Source organism: Staurois parvus, unplaced genomic scaffold, assembly GCF_062004578.1.
Source record: "Staurois parvus isolate SC_StPar_1 unplaced genomic scaffold, SC_StPar_1.0 ptg000384l, whole genome shotgun sequence".
In the NCBI taxonomy this organism is placed as follows: Eukaryota; Metazoa; Chordata; class Amphibia; order Anura; family Ranidae; genus Staurois; species Staurois parvus.
In genome coordinates this window covers 116,484-134,330 of record NW_028318180.1, presented here as the reverse complement: position 1 = coordinate 134,330, position 17,847 = coordinate 116,484, and the positions used below count along the sequence as shown (strand labels likewise).

Here is a 17,847-nt window from a genome sequence, read left to right as displayed (position 1 = left end):
GGGGGAGCAAGCGGAGAATGGTCGGGGTCACAGGCCAGGTTCAGCAGGTAGCAAGCAGCATAGTACAGAGGGTCAGGCAGAGGGATGGTCCGGGTCACAAGCCAGGGATCAGAACAGGTAGCAAGCAGCGTAGTACAGAGGGTCAGACAGAGGGATGGTCAGGGTCACAAGCCAGGATCAGAGCAGGAGAAGTCAGCAAAGGAACAGAAACAGGATGCAGGACAGATACAGGGCCCAGGACAAACACAACACCAAGGCAGAGTCTGCAAGTCTGGCCATCCCTTAAATACACCAGTATCATCAGTTCCAGGTGTTAGCTGGCTGAAAGGTTGAGTCTCTGATTGCTGGGAGCACCCGCTGGCCAGCCCTGGTACTGCAGATCAAAAGGCAGGTGAGTCCCACAATTGCTGGCCAGTCCATTCCGAACAGTACCCCCCCCTCAAGGAGCGGCCTCAGGACGCTCCAAACAGTCCTAGCTGGGCAAAATGTTCCACCGCCCGGGTCTGGCAACTGGCGGGATATCAAAGACTGGCACACCGGGCAGGACTCCGGGCAGCGGCACACCGGGCTGGACTCCGGGCAGCGGCACACCGGGCAGAGGCACACCGGGCAGAGGCACACCGGGCAGAGGCACACCGGGCAGAGGCACACCGGGCAGAGGCACATCGGGCAGGACTCCGGGCAGAGGCACATCGGGCAGGACTCCGGGCAGAGGCACATCGGGCAGGACTCCGGGCAGAGGCACATCGGGCAGGACTCCGGGCAGAGGCACATCGGATTACCAGGCGAAGCAGCAGGCAGCGGGCCACCAGGCGGAGCAGCAGGCACCGGGCCCCCGGGCGGAGCGGCGGGCACCGGGCCCCCGGGCGGAGCGGCGGGCACCGGGCCCCCGGGCGGGGCGACGGGCACCGGGCCCCCGGGCGGGGCGACGGGCACCGGGCCCCCGGGCGGGGCGACGGGCACCGTGCCCCCGGGCGGGGCGACGGGCACCGTGCCCCCAGGCGGGGCGACGGGCACCGGGCCCCCAGGCGGGGCGACGGGCATCGGGCCCCCAGGAGGGGCGACGGGCATCGGGCCCCCAGGAGGGGCGACGGGCATCGGGCCCCCAGGCGGGGCGACGGGCATCGGGCCCCCAGGCGGGGCGACGGGCATCGTGCCCCCAGGCGGAGCGGCGGGCGCCGGACCTCCAGATGGAGCGACAGGTCTCGGGCCCTCAGGCGGAGCGGCGGGCGCCGGACCCCCAGGTGGAGCGACAGGTCTCGGGCCCTCAGGCGGAGCGGCAGGCGCCGGACCCCCAGGCGGAGCGACGGGTCTCGGGCCCTCAGGCGGAGCGGCGGGCGCCGGACCCCCAGGAGGAGCGACGGGTCTCGGGCCCTCAGGCGGAGCGGCAGGCGCCGGACCCCCAGGCGGGGCGACAGGCATCGTGCCCCCAGGCGGGGCGACAGGCATCGGGCCCCCAGGCGGGGCGACAGGCATCGGGCCCCCAGGCGGGGCGACGGGCATCGGGCCCCCAGGCGGGGCGACGGGCATCGGGCCCCCAGGCGGGGCGACGGGCATCGTGCCCCCAGGCGGAGCGGCGGGCGCCGGACCTCCAGATGGAGCGACAGGTCTCGGGCCCTCAGGCGGAGCGGCGGGCGCCGGACCCCCAGGTGGAGCGACAGGTCTCGGGCCCTCAGGCGGAGCGGCAGGCGCCGGACCCCCAGGCGGAGCGACGGGTCTCGGGCCCTCAGGCGGAGCGGCGGGCGCCGGACCCCCAGGAGGAGCGACGGGTCTCGGGCCCTCAGGCGGAGCGGCAGGCGCCGGACCCCCAGGCGGGGCGACAGGCATCGTGCCCCCAGGCGGGGCGACAGGCATCGTGCCCCCAGGCGGGGCGACAGGCATCGGGCCCCCAGGCGGGGCGACAGGCATCGGGCCCCCAGGCGGGGCGACAGGCATCGGGCCCCCAGGCGGGGCGACAGGTCTCGGGCCCTCAGGCGGAGCGACAGGTCTCGGGCCCTCAGGCGGAGCGACAGGTCTCGGGCCCTCAGGCGGAGCGACAGGTCTCGGGCCCTCAGGCGGAGCGACAGGTCTCGGGCCCTCAGGCGGAGCGACAGGTCTCGGGCCCTCAGGCGGAGCGACAGGTCTCGGGCCCTCAGGCGGAGCGACAGGTCTCGGGCCCTCAGGCGGAGCGACAGGTCTCGGGCCCTCAGGCGGAGCGACAGGTCTCAGGCCCCCAGGCGGGGCGGCGGGCGCCGGATCCCCAGGCGGAGCGGCGGGCGCTGGACCCCCAAGCGGAGCAACAGGTCTCGGGCCCCCAGGCGGAGCGGCGGGCACCGAGACACCAGGCACGACAGTGGGCTCCGAGTCAACTGGTATGACCGCAGGCACTGGGTCAGACATTGGATGGTCTGGCTGGACAGCGGGCATCGGGTCACCAGGCATCAGGTCATTTGGCTCGACAGCGGGCACCGCGTCATCTGGCAAGGCAGTGGGCTCCGAGTCAACTGGTATGACCGCGGGCACTGGGTCAGACATTGGATCGTCTGACCGGACAGCGGGCATCGGGTCACCAGGCATCAAGTCATTTGGCTCGACAGCGAGCACCGCGTCATCTGGCAAGGCAGTGGGCTCCGAGTCAACTGGCATGACCGTGGGCACCGGGGCAGACATTAAATAGTCTGGCTGGACAGCGGGCATCGGGTCACCAGGCATCAGGTCATTTGGCTCGACTGCGGGCACCGCGTCATCTGGCAAGGCAGTGGGCTCCGAGTCAACTGGTATGACCGCGGGCACTGGGTCAGACATTGGATCGTCTGACTGGACAGCGGGCATTGGGTCACCAGGCATCAGGTCATTTGGCTCGACAGCGGGCACCGCGTCATCTGGCAAGGCAGTGGTCTCCGAGTCAACAGGCACGACAGTGGGCACCGGGTCATCAGGTACCGGATTGTCTGGCTCGACAGCGGGCATCGGGTCATCAGGTAAGACAGCGGACACTAGGTCACCAGGCATCAGGTCATTTGGCTTGCCAGCGGGCACCGCGTTATCTGGCAAGGCAGTGGGCACCGAGTCACCAGGTACGACAGCGGGCTCTGAGTCAATTGGCACGACAGCGGGCACCGGATCAGGTACCGGATCATCTGGATCAACAGCGGGCATCGAGTCAACTGGCCTAATAGGATCGTCAGGCTGGATCAGTTCATCATGCTGGGTAGAGGCATTAGGCCGAGTAGAGGCTTCAGGCCGAGTAGAGGCTTCAGGCCGAGTAGAGGCTCCAGGCCGAGTAGAGGCTCCAGGCCGAGTAGAGGCTCCAGGCCGAGTAGAGGCTTCAGGCTGAAGAGAGGCATCAGGCCGAGTACAGGCATCAGGCCGAGTACAGGCATCAGGCCGCGTAGAGGCTTCAGGCCGCGTAGAGGCTTCAGGCCGCGTAGAGGCTTCAGGCCGAGTAGAGGCTTCAGGCCGAGTAGAGGCTTCAGGCCGAGTAGAGGCTTCAGGCCGAGTAGAGGCTTCAGGCCGAGGAGAGGCTTCAGGCCGAGTAGAGGCATCAGGCCGAGTAGAGGCATCAGGCCGAGTAGAGGCATCAGTCTGAACCATGGAAGGCAGGCTCATCGGTTTGGATACTGGCAGGATGGTATTGGTTGGAAAGAATTTTCGCTTTTTTCTGGTTTTAACTACTGGAGCACTGCAAGTAAACGCAGGTCTGCAAACGAATGGAGCAGCTGGAGACAGAGAAGAACTGGAGGATGGAACAGGAGAGGGAGCAGTTGCTACAGAGGGCTTTTTTACAGGGTTAAAGGCAGGATAGGTGCAGCGAGTGGGAACAGGGTACTGACATGCGGTAGATAGCCAAGTATACTGGGCTGTAACTGGAGGAGCTGGTGGGAATACAGGAGTAGAGTTAGAAGCAGGACTGGGTCTTTGTAAGCTGACTGAGGCTGGGTGCAACAAATCTGTCCATGTCTGCAGTAGGGGTTGAACAAAGCTGAGCTTACACAAAGCCTGTCTGGTCAATGACTGCACTGCGTTTATACAAACTCTTAGTGTCTGTGGTGAACATGTGGAATAACGCTCCAGAAAGTAACCCACATCATCCTCTAATAACCACACCAGGGACTCTACCTGGTCTGCACTAAATGGTGGCAAAAATTCATCCCTGCATTCGGGGGAACCAGATGAAACCAACTCTGCACAAACCTCAATCAATGGCTGCACCTCAGAGAACACTGTGCCCTGATCTACTAGAACATGAGCGAGCCGTATACATTCTAGCAATTCATCCCGGGTATACTCCTTCAGAGTTTGATAAGCATACTCCCTGTCATCAAACACTAGCAGATATAAATACACAACCTCATCCAGATCCATCCTTCCCAGCAACAAGCCAAGATGGCTTCCCTGTGCAGCCACTTCTGGTCAGGATTGGCCTTGGTGTAATGTCAGGGCTCCCAGGTATGACCAGAGGTGTGTGACTGAAGCAGGGAAACGCAGACCTCAGATATGTTATAAACAATATAATTTATTAACACTAACAGTACAAACATAAACGCAGTGCAATACTAAACATAATACAGTGCAAACAAACCAAACCAAACCACCCACAGATAACAGTATATACAAGCAAGCGTCGTCAGGCAGGCCGGGTCAATATCAATTGGGCAGGTAGGTACAGGGGGAGCAAGCGGAGAATGGTCGGGGTCACAGGCCAGGTTCAGCAGGTAGCAAGCAGCATAGTACAGAGGGTCAGGCAGAGGGATGGTCTGGGTCACAAGCCAGGGATCAGAACAGGTAGCAAGCAGCGTAGTACAGAGGGTCAGACAGAGGGATGGTCAGGGTCACAAGCCAGGATCAGAGCAGGAGAAGTCAGCAAAGGAACAGAAACAGGATGCAGGACAGATACAGGGCCCAGGACAAACACAACACCAAGGCAGAGTCTGCAAGTCTGGCCATCCCTTAAATACACCAGTATCATCAGTTCCAGGTGTTAACTGGCTGAAAGGTTGAGTCTCTGATTGCTGGGAGCACCCGCTGGCCAGCCCTGGTACTGCAGATCAAAAGGCAGGTGAGTCCCACAATTGCTGGCCAGTCCATTCCTAACAGCTAGTGGTACCGCCGGGCGGTCCCTTACACCTACATTCCCTCCTTTCCTTCCGCCATTCCTTCCCTCCTTTTTCTTCCTTCCTTTCTTTCTTCCCTCCCCTCCTTTCCTTCCTTCATTCCCTTCCTTCCTTCCTTCCTCCTGCCCCTCCTTTCCTTCCTTCTTTTCTCCCTCCTCTCCCCTTCCTTCTTTCCTCCATCCATCCATTCCCACCCTCCCTTTTCTTCCTTCCTTCCTCCATCACCTTCCATTCATTTCTTCCTCCATCCCTTTCCTTCCTCTCTTCCTTCCTCCATTCCCTCCTTCCCCTTCCTTTCTCCATCCAGCCCTTTCCTTCCTCCCTCCTGCCCCTCCTTTCTTTCCTTCCTTTCTCCACCCATTCTCTTCCTTCCTTCTCTCCCCTCTTTCCTTCCTTCCTTTCCTTCATTCCTTTCTTCCTCCATCCATTCCTTCCTTTATTCCATCTCTTCCTCCATCTACTCCCTCCCTCCCTTTTTCTTCCTTCTTTCCTCCATCCCCTTCCTTCCTCTCTTCATTTCTTCCTTCCTCCATCCCCTTCCTTCCCTTCCATCCTCCATTCCTTCCCTCCTTTTTCTTCCTTCCTTCCCTTCTTTCTTCCCTCCCCTCCTTTCCTTCCTTCCTTCCCCCTGCCCCTCCTTTCCTTCCTTCTTTTCTCCCTCCTCTCCCCTTCCTTCCTTCCTCCATCCATTCCCACCCTCCCTTTTCTTCCTTCCTTCCTCCATCACCTTCCATCCATTTCTTCCTCCATACCCTTCCTTCCTCTCTTCCTTCCTCCATTCCCTCCTTCCTTCCTTCCTCCATTCCCTCCTTCCTTCCCTTCCTTTCTCCATCCATTCCCTCCCTCATTTTTCTTCCATGCTTCCTTCCTCCATTCCCTTCCTTCCCCTATCATCTCCCTTCCTATCTTCCTTTCTTCCTTCCTCCACCCCCTCCCTTCCATCCCCTTCCTCCATTCCTTTCCTTCATTTCTCCCTCATTTCCTTCCTTCATTCCTCCATCCATTCCCTTCCTCTCTTCCCTTCTTCCATGCCCTTCCTTCAATTCCTCTATTCCCTTCCTTCCTCCCTTCCTCCACCCCCCCTTTCTTCTTTCTTCCTTCCCATCCTTTCTTTCCTTCCTCCATTCCCTTCCTTCCTCCCTCATTTCCTTCCTAATCAATGCTCTTCCTTCCTCCATCCATTCCCTTCATTCCTTCCTTCTTTCCTCCTTCCTCTCCTTCCTTCCCTTCCTCTATTCATTCCCTCCCTCCTTTTTCTTCCTTCCTTCATCCCCTTCCTTCCTCCATCCCCTTCCTTCCTCCGCTCCCTCCCTTTTCTTCCTTCCCTTCCTTCATCCCCACCCTTCCTTCTTTCTTCCCTCCCCTCCTTTCTTCCTTCTTCCCTCCCCTCCTTTCCTTTCCTTCCTTCCTTCTTCCTTACCCTCCTTTCCTTCATCCATTCCCTTCTTTCCTCTATCCATTTCCTTCCTTCCTCCTCCCCTTTTCTGCCTTCCTCCAACCCCTCCCTCCCTTCCTTCTTTCTTTCCTCCCTCCTTTCCTTGCTTCCCTCCTCATCCTTCATTCCTTTCTCCATCCATGTCCTTCCTTCCTTTTCTTTCTTCCATTTTTTCCTCCATCCATTCCCTCCTTCCCTTTTCATCTTTCCTTCCTTCCTCTTCTCTTCCTTCCTCCATCCATTCCTTTCCTTCATTCCTTCCTCCATCCCCTTTTTTTTTTCCTCTATCCTTTTCCTTTCTTCCTTCATTTCTTCCTTCCTCCCTCCATCTATCCCCTTCCTCCTCCCCTTTTCTTCCTTCCTCCAACTCCTCCTCCCTTCTTTCTTTTCTCCCTCCCTCCTGAAAGGATGACATGATCAACTCCATTTTGTTTTATAATATGCTTGCTTTATAGTCTGCAATATTTATACACCCTAAATGAAAAAATATGTTTATTAAGAAAATAACTGTGTTGGCAAGTTTTTGTGGAAGTAACTTTCGGTAAGACAGTGGCCGTAGTCTGGGCATTATGCCAAGATCATGAGTTAGTCTGACCACAACAATCTGGCCAGAAACTAGTTCTGCAAAGTTTTGCAAAGATTAATGACAATTAAGGTGCAAATATTAAAGATAAAATGCATGAATTTGATTGGTTGATATTAAAGGCTGGTCATTAATAATCTGCCTAGAGACTACAGATTTATATATACGCTTATGTTTCCAAAATTTGGTTGAGGTGTCTTGCATCAGTCTTCGGCGTAGCGTACAACTCATTTCCCGATATATCGTAAGCTATCGTTCAGGTGTAACTGGTGGGGGCCCCCATTGAGAGGGAAAACTCAACACCAACCCTTTGCTTCCCTCCCCTTCCTTCATTCCTTTCTCCATCCATTTCCTTCCTTCCTCCATCCCCTCTTTTCCTTCCTCTCTCCCCTCCTTTCCTTCCTTCCTCCCCTTCTTTCCCTTTCTTCCTTCCGTCCCCTTCCTTCCCTTCCTTCCTCCCCTCCTTCCTCCATCCCATTCCTTCCTCTCTTACTTTTTCTTCCTCCATCCCCTTCCTTCCCTCCCTAAATTCCATCCTTCTTTCCTCCATACCCTTTGTTCCTCCCACCCCTCCTTTCCTTCCTTCCCCTTCCTTCATTACTTCCTTCAGCCATTCCCTTCCTTCTTTCCTCTACCCATTTCCTTCCTTCCTTCCTCCCCCTTCCATTCCCTCCCTCCTCTCCTTTTCTTCCTTCCCTTCCTTCCTCCAACCCCTCCCTTCTTTCTTTCCTCCCTCCCCTCCCTTTTTTGCTTCCCCCCCTTACTTCATTCCTTTCTCCATCCATTTCTTTCCTTCCTTCCTCCCTCCCCTCCTTTCCATTCCTTCCATCCATTCCCTTCCTTCCTCCCCTCCTTCCTTCCTTCCTCCATCCCCTCCTTCCTTCCTCCATCTATTCCCTCCCTCTCTCCCTCCCTTTTCATCTTTCCTTCCCCTTTGTCCTCTCTTCCTTTCTTCCTTCCTCCATCCCTTTTCTTCCCTTCCTCCATCCATTTCTTCCTTCCTCCATACCCGTCCTTCCTTCCTCCCACCCCTCTTTTCCTTCCTTTCTTCCTCTCTCCATCCATTCTCTTCCTCCTCCCCTTTTCTTCCTTCCTTTCCTTCTTCCAACCCCTCCCTTCTTTTCTCTCTCCCTCTCCTCCTTTCCTTGCTTCCCTCCCCTTGCTTCATTCCTTTCTCCATCCATTCCCTTCTTTACTCCCTCCCCTCCTTTCCCTTTCTTCCTTCCTTCCTCCATCCCCTCCCTCCCCTCCTTTCCTTCCTTCCTTCATACCATTCCTTCCTCTCTTACTATTAATTCCTCCATCCCCTTCCTTCCCTCCCTAAATTCCCTCATTCTTTCCTTCCTTCCTTCATACCCTTCCTTCCTCCCACCCCTCCTTTCTTTCCTTCCTCTTCCTTTATTACTTCCTTCATCCATTCCCTTCCTTATTTCATCTATCCATTTCCTTCCTCCCCCCATCCATTCCCTCCCTCCTCCCCTTTTCTTCCTTCTCTGCCTTTCTCCAACCCCTCCCTTCTTCTTTTTCTCCCTCCCCTCCTTTCCTTGCTTCCCTCCCCTTCCTTCATCCATCCCCTTTTTTCCTTCCTCTCTCCCCTCCTTTTCATTCCTTCCATCCATTCCCTTCCTTCCTCCTTCCCCTCCCTTCCTTTCCTCCACCCATTCCTTCCCTCTCTCCCTCCCTTTTCATCTTTCCTTACCCTTCCTTTCTTCCTTCCTCCATCCCCTTCCGTCCTCTCTTCTTTCCTCCATCCCCTTCCTTCCCTTCCTCCATCCATTCCTTCCTTCCTCCATATCCGTCCTTCTTTCCTTCCTCCCACCCACCCCTCCATCCATTCCCTCCCACCTCCCCTTTTCTTCCTTTATTTCCCTCCTCCAACCACTCTTCTCTTTCTTTCCTCTTCCCTCCCCTCCTTTCCTTGCTTCCTTACCTCATTTCTTTCTCCATCCATTCCCTTCCTTACTCCCTCCCCTCCTTTCCATTTCTTCCTTACGTCCCCTTCCTTCCCTTCCTTCCTCCATCCCCTCCATTTCTTCTTTCCTCCATCCTCTTCCTTCCCTTCCTAAATTCCCTCCTTCTTTCCTTCCTTCCTCTAGTCCCATCCTTCTTTCCTCCCTCCCATCCTTTCCTTCCTTCCTCCATCCCCTTCCTTCCCCTCTTCCTTCCTCCATCACCTTCCTTCCTTTTCTCCATCCCCTTCCTTCCTTTCCTCCATCCCCTTCCTTCCTCCTTCCTCTCTTACTTTCTTTCTTCCTCCATCCCGTTCCTAAATTCCCTTCTCCTTTCCCTTTCTTCCTCCATTCCCTCCCTTCCTTCTTTCCTCCCTTCCCTCATTTCCATCTTTCCCCCGTCCCCTCCTTTCCATCTTTCCCCCGTCCCCTCCTTTCCTTTCTTCCTTCCTTCCGTCTCATTCCCCTTCCTTCCTTCATCCCATTTCACTTCCTTACTTCCTTCCTCTATCCCCTTCCTTCCTGTCTCCCCTCCTTTCCTTCCTTCCCTCTCCTACCTTCCCTTCCTTCTTCCCTCCCCTCCTTTCCTTTCTTCCTCCATTTCCTTCCTTCCTTCCATCCCTTCCTCCATTCCCTTCCTTCCTTCCCTCCTTTCCCTTCCTCTATCCCCTTCCTTTCATCCCATTCCCCTTCCATATTTCCTCCCTCCCTGCCTTTTCGTCCATCCCTCCCCTTACTTCCTTCCTTCATCCCTTCCTTCTTTCCTTCCTTCCTCCCTTCTTTTCTCCCTCCCCTCCCTTCCCCCATTCCCTTCCTTCCAAAACAAAATCATGAACACAAATAGTACAAAAATACATTTAAAAAAAATGTAAATAATTTTGTAAAAATTATAAAAATATTGAAACATTAAATTGTAAAATCATAAAATTAAAAAAAAAATAGTGATAATAATAAAAATAAAGAACTACTGACACCATCCTGCACATACTACCCACTGCCATACACTCCGCACTCCTCTCCCTGTACACACTACCCACTGTCATACACTCCACTCTGTACATTCCCTGTTTAACATTACCATATTCAGCACTATGCAAGTAATCACAGACACTATTTAACCACACCCGTTTTAAGCCATGCCCAATTTTTAACACAATTTAAATCACACCCCTCTCTCTCTCACCCCCTCCTCTCTCACCTCTTCCTCTCTCCTTCACTCCTCCTCCTCCTATCTCTCTCTCACCCCCTCTTTCTCACTCCTCTTTCACTTCTCCCACATGGCAGCCATCTTTAAACCTGGAAATGCCGGAGGGGCGCATGTGCGGCCGGCGAGCGGATGGTCACGGACTGAGACCCGCTCCATCCCGCCGTCAGGGTTACAGCGGCACACACCAGACCTGAGGGTCCCGACTGTGACCGGACCACTCATGAAGGGTATGCAACCCTCCAAACACATGCCTCGCCGTCGCAGAACCCCTGGATCACCAGGGAAGCTGACGAGTTTCTTTCCGGCCGTCTCCCCTGATATCCAAGATGGCGCCGGCTCGTCAGACAGGCACAGCAGCACAGGGGGAGATAGTGCAGCCCTGCACATGGATCCGCGCCTGAGAGCTCCTTTGTACCCCGGGGACCCGGGTGAGTCATCTCCACCATCATCACCTCCACTATCCCCTACCACCTGCAGTCCTGTAAAATCAAGGCCAAGGCTGGAAAGGGATCCTATCACTGAGAATCTACCGCATGTATTACCTACAATACAGGAAACCCTTACTCCCTCACTGATAGAATCATTCCCTGTATCTGATCAACCGATCACAGAGATTAGTATGAAAAACATGTTACTTTCCCTGCGTCAGACACTGCATACTAATATCACGGCTTCATTAACCCAAATCTCTAATGCAATGCAACGACAAGATTTGAGAATACGCCATATTGAAACAAAAATGGAGGACCTGATTTCAGCTCATAACGACATGACAGACGCACACACAGACCACTCGACAGATCTTGAGCAAATTAAGTTAAAAATAGCAGATCTAGAAGATCGCTTGCGGCGGAATAACGTCAAATTAAGAGGTATACCAGAAACCATTACCACTGATGCTCTGCTCCCATACATTCAATTTATGAAGCACCTACTCCCATCTATTTTGGAGCAAGAGCTGGCCAAAGATCGGGCAGATCGGATACCCAAACCATCTTTCCTCTCAGCTTCCATTCCGAGAGATGTTCTTGCCCGCATCCATTTCTACCATGTGAAAGAACGCATGATGGTCGCTGCCAGAAACTCGCCACCTCTTCCACCATCCCATACGAACATCAAACTGTATGCAGATCTGTCAAAAGATACACTCCTCAACCGTAAAAAATTAGTGTCTGTTACCAAGGCACTCCGTAACCATGGTATCAGCTACCAGTGGGGATTCCCTACTAAACTAGTAGTTAAACGCCACGGTAGAATTTACACTATTAAAACACTGGAATCCGGCATCGACTTACTGCAATCTTGGCACATAATACCAGTGGATCCGCCACGCTCTGCCCACTACAACCACCAACAAATGGAAGCAGAATAACGAAATCTCTGAGCACCTTTACATGGTCCTATTGTGACTCCTCAGCCAAATGACCACTACTACCTGTAACACTGACTCACGGCCTCAATAAGTCCACCAATGTCCCGATTGAAAGTCTGGCATGACCTCCGTTCTGGTCAACGCCAACCCGCACCCTCATGTTTGACAGTAGCGATTATTGCTACTCATGTTCCTTGCGTTTTCTGCAAGATTTTTTTACCCCTTCCTACCTATCCAACCCTTGGAACCACCAGCTCGTTTGATCCTCTTTGCAACCTGAAACATGATGGAACATATCCTCTGCAACTTTTTTTCGGTAGTCACTATCGTATTATTTTGAAACAACTAACATACTCTACCAAAAACAGTCCACAAACACTACAAATGATTAACCTTACATCTCTGAATGTGCACGGCTTGAACTCTCCCTTTAAGAGATCTATGCTCTACAAAGAGACCCGCACACTCCATGCTGATGTCCTGTTCCTACAGGAGACGCATTTTGCAGCTTCCAAATTCCCTAAGTTGAATATGCACGGCTTCTCCCACGTCTACATGGCTAATAACCAAAAGAAAAAAAATGGTGTCATCACAGCCATTAAGGACTCTATACAATTTCAGTTCATTTCTGAATTGGCAGATCCTCAAGGTCACTTTCATATCTTAATCGGTAAAATCAATAATATCCCATATACTCTGGTCAATGTATACGGCCCTAATCACAAACAGATGAAATTCTACAAAAAACTACTCTACAGTCTCCCCTATATCACAGGGTAGGCTTATCATTGGAGGGGACTTCAACATCATTGGAGACACACTTCTGGACTCATCTTCAACCAAAAGAGCTTCCAACTTGAGCTTCAACAACTTTCTACATACACATGACCTATACGATGTCTGGCGTTGCCAACACGGCATGGAAAGAGACTACACGTATTTTTCCCCAGCTCACCTATCATACTCCAGAATAGACTTTCTCATTATGGACAAATGGACTCTTCAGCATATAAAGTCATCCAATATCGGCAATATAACCTGGTCAGACCATGCTCCAGTCAATATAACCCTAGACGACATTCAACACTCTTCAATCCCCCGAATATGGAGAATGAACTCTACGATCTTGAAACAACCTGAGAACCAGAAATACTTATTAGATGCACATAAGGTGTTTTTTGAATGTAATGATACTCCCGATATCTCCATTTCCACATTATGGCCTACCTACAAAGCATATATGAGAGGCATTCTCATTCAACTTAACGCACGCATAAATAGGACACGAACCCAACAAATCGACCAATAACATCCATAAAACTTAAGGAAGACGCAAATAAGAAAAACCCTACCCCCTCCATATCTACATCTCTCTCCGCTGATAGAAATAAACTCCGTATACTCCTACTACACAAATATGATTTAAACCTACAGAAAACAAAAACACGATTCTACTCCCTGGCTAATAAGGCAAACTCACTCCTAATCAAAACAATTAAGCAAAAATGCCTTAAAGCTAAAATTATTTCTATCCGCCACCCTACAACACACGACTGTCTTACAAACCCACAAGATATAGCGGAGGCCTTTGCTGATTACTACAAGACACTATACAATATTATAGATGACCCAAATACATCTCAACCAACACCCACACTAATACACAAATTTCTAAACATTATAAATCTTCCTCACCTTACATCCTCACAACTTGAATCCATATCTTCCCCTATAACGCCAGTGGAAATAGAACAAACCATTCGATCGTTTCCTCTCAACAAATCCCCAGGCACTGATGGCTTCACCAATGAATTTTATAAAACGTTTGCCCCACATTTAACTCCCTATCTCTCCACGCTCTATAACCATGTGGCTGAAGCAGGCACTTTTCCGAAAGAAATGCTAATGTCCATAATCACCACAATCCCAAAACCAGGCAAAGACCCCCAATTAACCCATAATTATAGACCAATTTCACTGCTAAACACAGACATCAAACTTTACGCCAAAATAATAGCTCAAAGACTACTACCTTCTCTTCCCCTACTAATCCACCCGGACCAAGTAGGATTCACCCCCGGCCGCCAAGCACCCGATGCCACCAGAAGATTGTTATCTCTCCTCCACAAACTTAACTCCACCAAACAACCCTCTATACTCCTTTCTCTTGATGCAGAAAAAGCTTTCGATCGTATACATTGGCAATTTATGAAGCTAACGCTACAAAAATTTGGAATTAACGGTTGGATGCTCTCTGCAATCCTCTCGCTTTATTCACACCCATCGGCCAGAGTATTGACAGACGGTACACTGTCCAAACCCTTTCAAATATCTAATGGCACGAGACAAGGTTGCCCCTTGTCCCCCATAATATTTACATTAGTCTCAGAGCTGACCCTTCCTTCACAGGGATCACCCATCTTGACAGAGAACATAAAATCAGCCTTTTTGCAGACGATATCATATTAATGATCACAAACCCGCACAAATCTCTTCATGGAATACGATCCCATCTTCAGTCATACTCCGAAGTCTCATACTATAAACTTAATGAAGCCAAATCTTCGATTTTAAATCTTCATGTACCTACCAAAGTCCAGCAATCATTAAACAATTTCCCTTTATATGGAAACAACACAGCATTCCCTATTTGGGAATTAACCTCACTTCCTCGGTAGAGAAACTCTATGGGGCTAATCATAAACTTCTACTCGACTCTATCCCACAGGAACTTAACAATTTACGCACGTCTACACTATCCAAACTTGGGAGAATAGCGACCCTGAAAATGTGTATACTCCCCAAAATTTTATATACATTCCGCACGCTTCCTGTACCAGTCCCAAACAGCTTCTTTCATAAGTTACAAACAATTTTTGCTAAATTTCTTTGGAACGCAAAGCGCCCGAGATATACAACTAATCTCCTAATACGCCCAGTATCCAGAGGGGGTGCAGGTCTTCCACACCTCAAATCGTATTATACTGCAACCCTCTTAGATCAGATTTATTTCTGGTGGCACGCAACCCAGGAAAAGATATGGTCTACTATGGAAACGATTCCACAGCATTTGAGCTCACCTAGAGATATCCTATTTACTCCACGTATGCAGCTGTCCAACAATATATTCCACCACCCCTGCATTCAGGCTACTATACAAGCGTGGTACGATCTCATAAACTACTCCTCGACAGACACCATATCGCTACCCACCCCTTTTACCACCCTACACCTTGTAATACCTTTCTTAAATCTAACACAATGGCGTCGACATGGAATTACACACTTACAACAGCTGTATACAAGGAATACCATTGATTCCTTCTCCACTTTACAAAGTACATTTCATCTCCCCAACTCAGAACACTTTACATATTTAAGAATTGCACATGCTATGCGCAACACATCTACTCCAACTCTGATTAACATCCCTACCACGGCATATAATTTCCTAAACAAATCACAATATCCACGAAAAGGGATTTCCACTTTTTACACACTCAGTATCAACTCGCAATTTTCTCCACAAACGACTTCCCTTAGCAATTGGGAAAAAACTTAGCTCAACACGTCTCACTCCACACATGGGAGAAAACCTTTAATATTACCTATAAAGCCTCTCGATGTAGCACCCACTGGGAATCCTTTTTAAAAATACTACACCAATGGTACCTGACTCCAGTAAAACTCTCCATGTACTATCCTCTACATTCCTCCCTTTGTTGGAGACAATGCGGAGACATAGGATCGACTCTCCATATACTATGGTCATGCAAATCAATTAGATCATACTGGAACAATGTTTTTCATTTCATCTCAGCATTAACTGAATCTCCAATCGCTCCCAACCACTCCCTCGCTATTCTCCATATTGACATTGATCAGTTCCCTAAAGAGACCCGCACGATCATCGTTCATATATTAGTTGCGGCAAAACTTAATATCACTAGACTGTGGAACTCCACTACATCCCCTTCTCTCACCTCACTCATATTGGATCTAAACATCCAATGTGATATGGAGAGAAGATCATCTCTAAATACCTCTACCTATCATAAGTTTCGATTTCAGTGGGCTAGATGGCTACAGAATCCGAACTGTTCTGTAATATGCTGATTACCTACACTACTGAAACTGACTACTGTAACGTTCAAGTGATATGCTGGTTCCGAACCCCTCCCCTCTCCCCCACCTGTCCCTCCCCCCCCCCCCCCTCATACCCCATACCTCTTCCTTCCCTATTACATGTTATGGTTTGTTTATCATCCCTGTCTACTCTTATAACCTACATTATGTTTGTGGCTCTTAAACTATTAATATGTTTATTTTGAATGCAATATTGGAAACCATTGCCCCGGCCTAATGGTGGGGTAGTTATCCTTCTTGTCAAATTTATGCTGTTGATTGAACCGTAAACCTATGCTATGTAAAACTTTGAAATGCTTAATAAAAATTATTTGAACATAAACCTGGACATGCCCAGTGGCTTCTACAGAAAGAAGCCGGGAACATCCATGCAGGTTTTGCTTCAGTATTATTATTATTATACAGTATTTATATAGCGCTAAAAGGTTTGCTCAGCGCTGTACATTATAGTGGGGGACAGTACATGAGACAATACAGTAACAAAACAGAACACGAGGGATTCAAGGGCCCTGCTCTTTCCAGCGTACAATCTAGGAGGGAGGGGATAGTGGTACAGGAGGAAGTGGCTGTGGGGGATGGAGTAGTGAGAGGAGTGGAGGAGATCAGCTGTTAGGTGAGGGCGGGTAGGCTTCCCTGAAGAGATGGGTTTTCAGGGTGCGCCTAAAGGTGAGGAGGGTAGGTGACAGTCTGATGGATTGGGGTAGTGAGTTCCAGAGGATGGGGGGGAAGTCCTGGAGAAGTCCTGCAGTCGGGCGTGGGAGGTGGAGACCAGGGAGCTAGAAAGTAGGAGGTCTTGTGAGGAGCGAAGATTACGGGTTGGGTGGTATTTGGGTATCAGGCTGGTGAGGTAGTTTGGGGCAGCATTATGAATGGATTTGTACGTCAATGTTATTAGTTTGAATTTAATGTGTTGGGCAATCGGGAGCCAGCGGAGGGAATGACAGAGCGGGGTGGCAGAAGCGGAGCAGTTAGTAAGGTGGATGAGTCTGGCCGCTGAGTTCAGGATAGACTGAATAAAGGATAGTCTGCGATGAGGTAGGCCGGTGAGAAGGGAGTTGCAGTAGTCCAGACGTGAGATAATAAGGGAGTGAACGAGTAGTTTAGTAGTGTCTGGGGTTAGGAACAAACGTATTTTAGAGATGTTGAGGAGGTGGAGCCTGCATGAGTTTGCCAACGATTGGACATCGGGTTGGAAGGACAGATTTGAGTCTAGAGAGACACCTAGGACTTTGGCTTGTGGGGTGGGACTGATGGTGGCGTTGTTGGTCATGATGGAGAAGGTGGTGGTGGGGGGGGCACGGGCTGGGGGGAAAATCAGGAGCTCGGTTTTGGAAAGGTTCACTTTGAGAAAATGGAGCGACATCCAGTCTGATATGTCGTTCAGTAGGTGGGTGATACGGGCGGAGACTGAAGGGGTGAGTTGAGGGGTGGAGGGCATGTCATCAGCATAGAGGTGATAGTTGAAGCCGTGGGAGTGTATCAGTTTGTCAAGGGAGGAGGTGTAGATGGAGAAGAGAAGGGGCCCGAGGACTGAGCCTTGGGGGACCCCAACAGAGAGGGGGAGGGAGGGGGAGGTGGTAGCGTTATAGGTAACGCTGAAGGAGCGTTGGGATAGATAGTAGGAGAGCCAGGAGAGAGCAGAATCTCTGAGGCCGAGGGAGTGTAGTTTTTTTTTGAGGAGGGGGTGGTCGAAGGCCGCAGAGAGGTCAAGGAGTAGGAGCACTGAATAGTGGCCATTAGCTTTGGCGGTTAGCAGATCATTAGTGATTTTGAGTAGGGCGGTTTCGGTGGAGTGTAGGGGACGGAAACCAGACTGTAGTGGATCGAGGAGGTTGTTGTCAGTGAGGTGGGCGCTTAGGCGATTGTAAACTAAGCGCTCAAGGAACTTGAAAGTAAATGGCAGCATGGAGATGGGTCTAAAGTTGTTCAGGTTGGTGGGGTCCAGGGACGGTTTTTTGAGTATGGGGGTGATGTGCGCGTGCTTTAGGGGGGAGGGGAATGCGCCAGTGGAGAGGGAGAGATTGAAGATGTGGGTGAGGGAGCGTAGGATGGAGGAGGAGGG

The 17,847-nt window shown here is 51.3% G+C and overlaps 1 protein-coding gene across 3 annotated transcripts in view; it reads right to left on the bottom strand.

The window, feature by feature from the left end:
* Positions 1 to 17,847, bottom strand: part of LOC149455902 (coagulation factor XIII B chain-like) — a 194,163-nt gene that overhangs the window by 136,106 nt on the left and 40,210 nt on the right. The gene's annotated exons all lie outside the window — the stretch shown is intronic.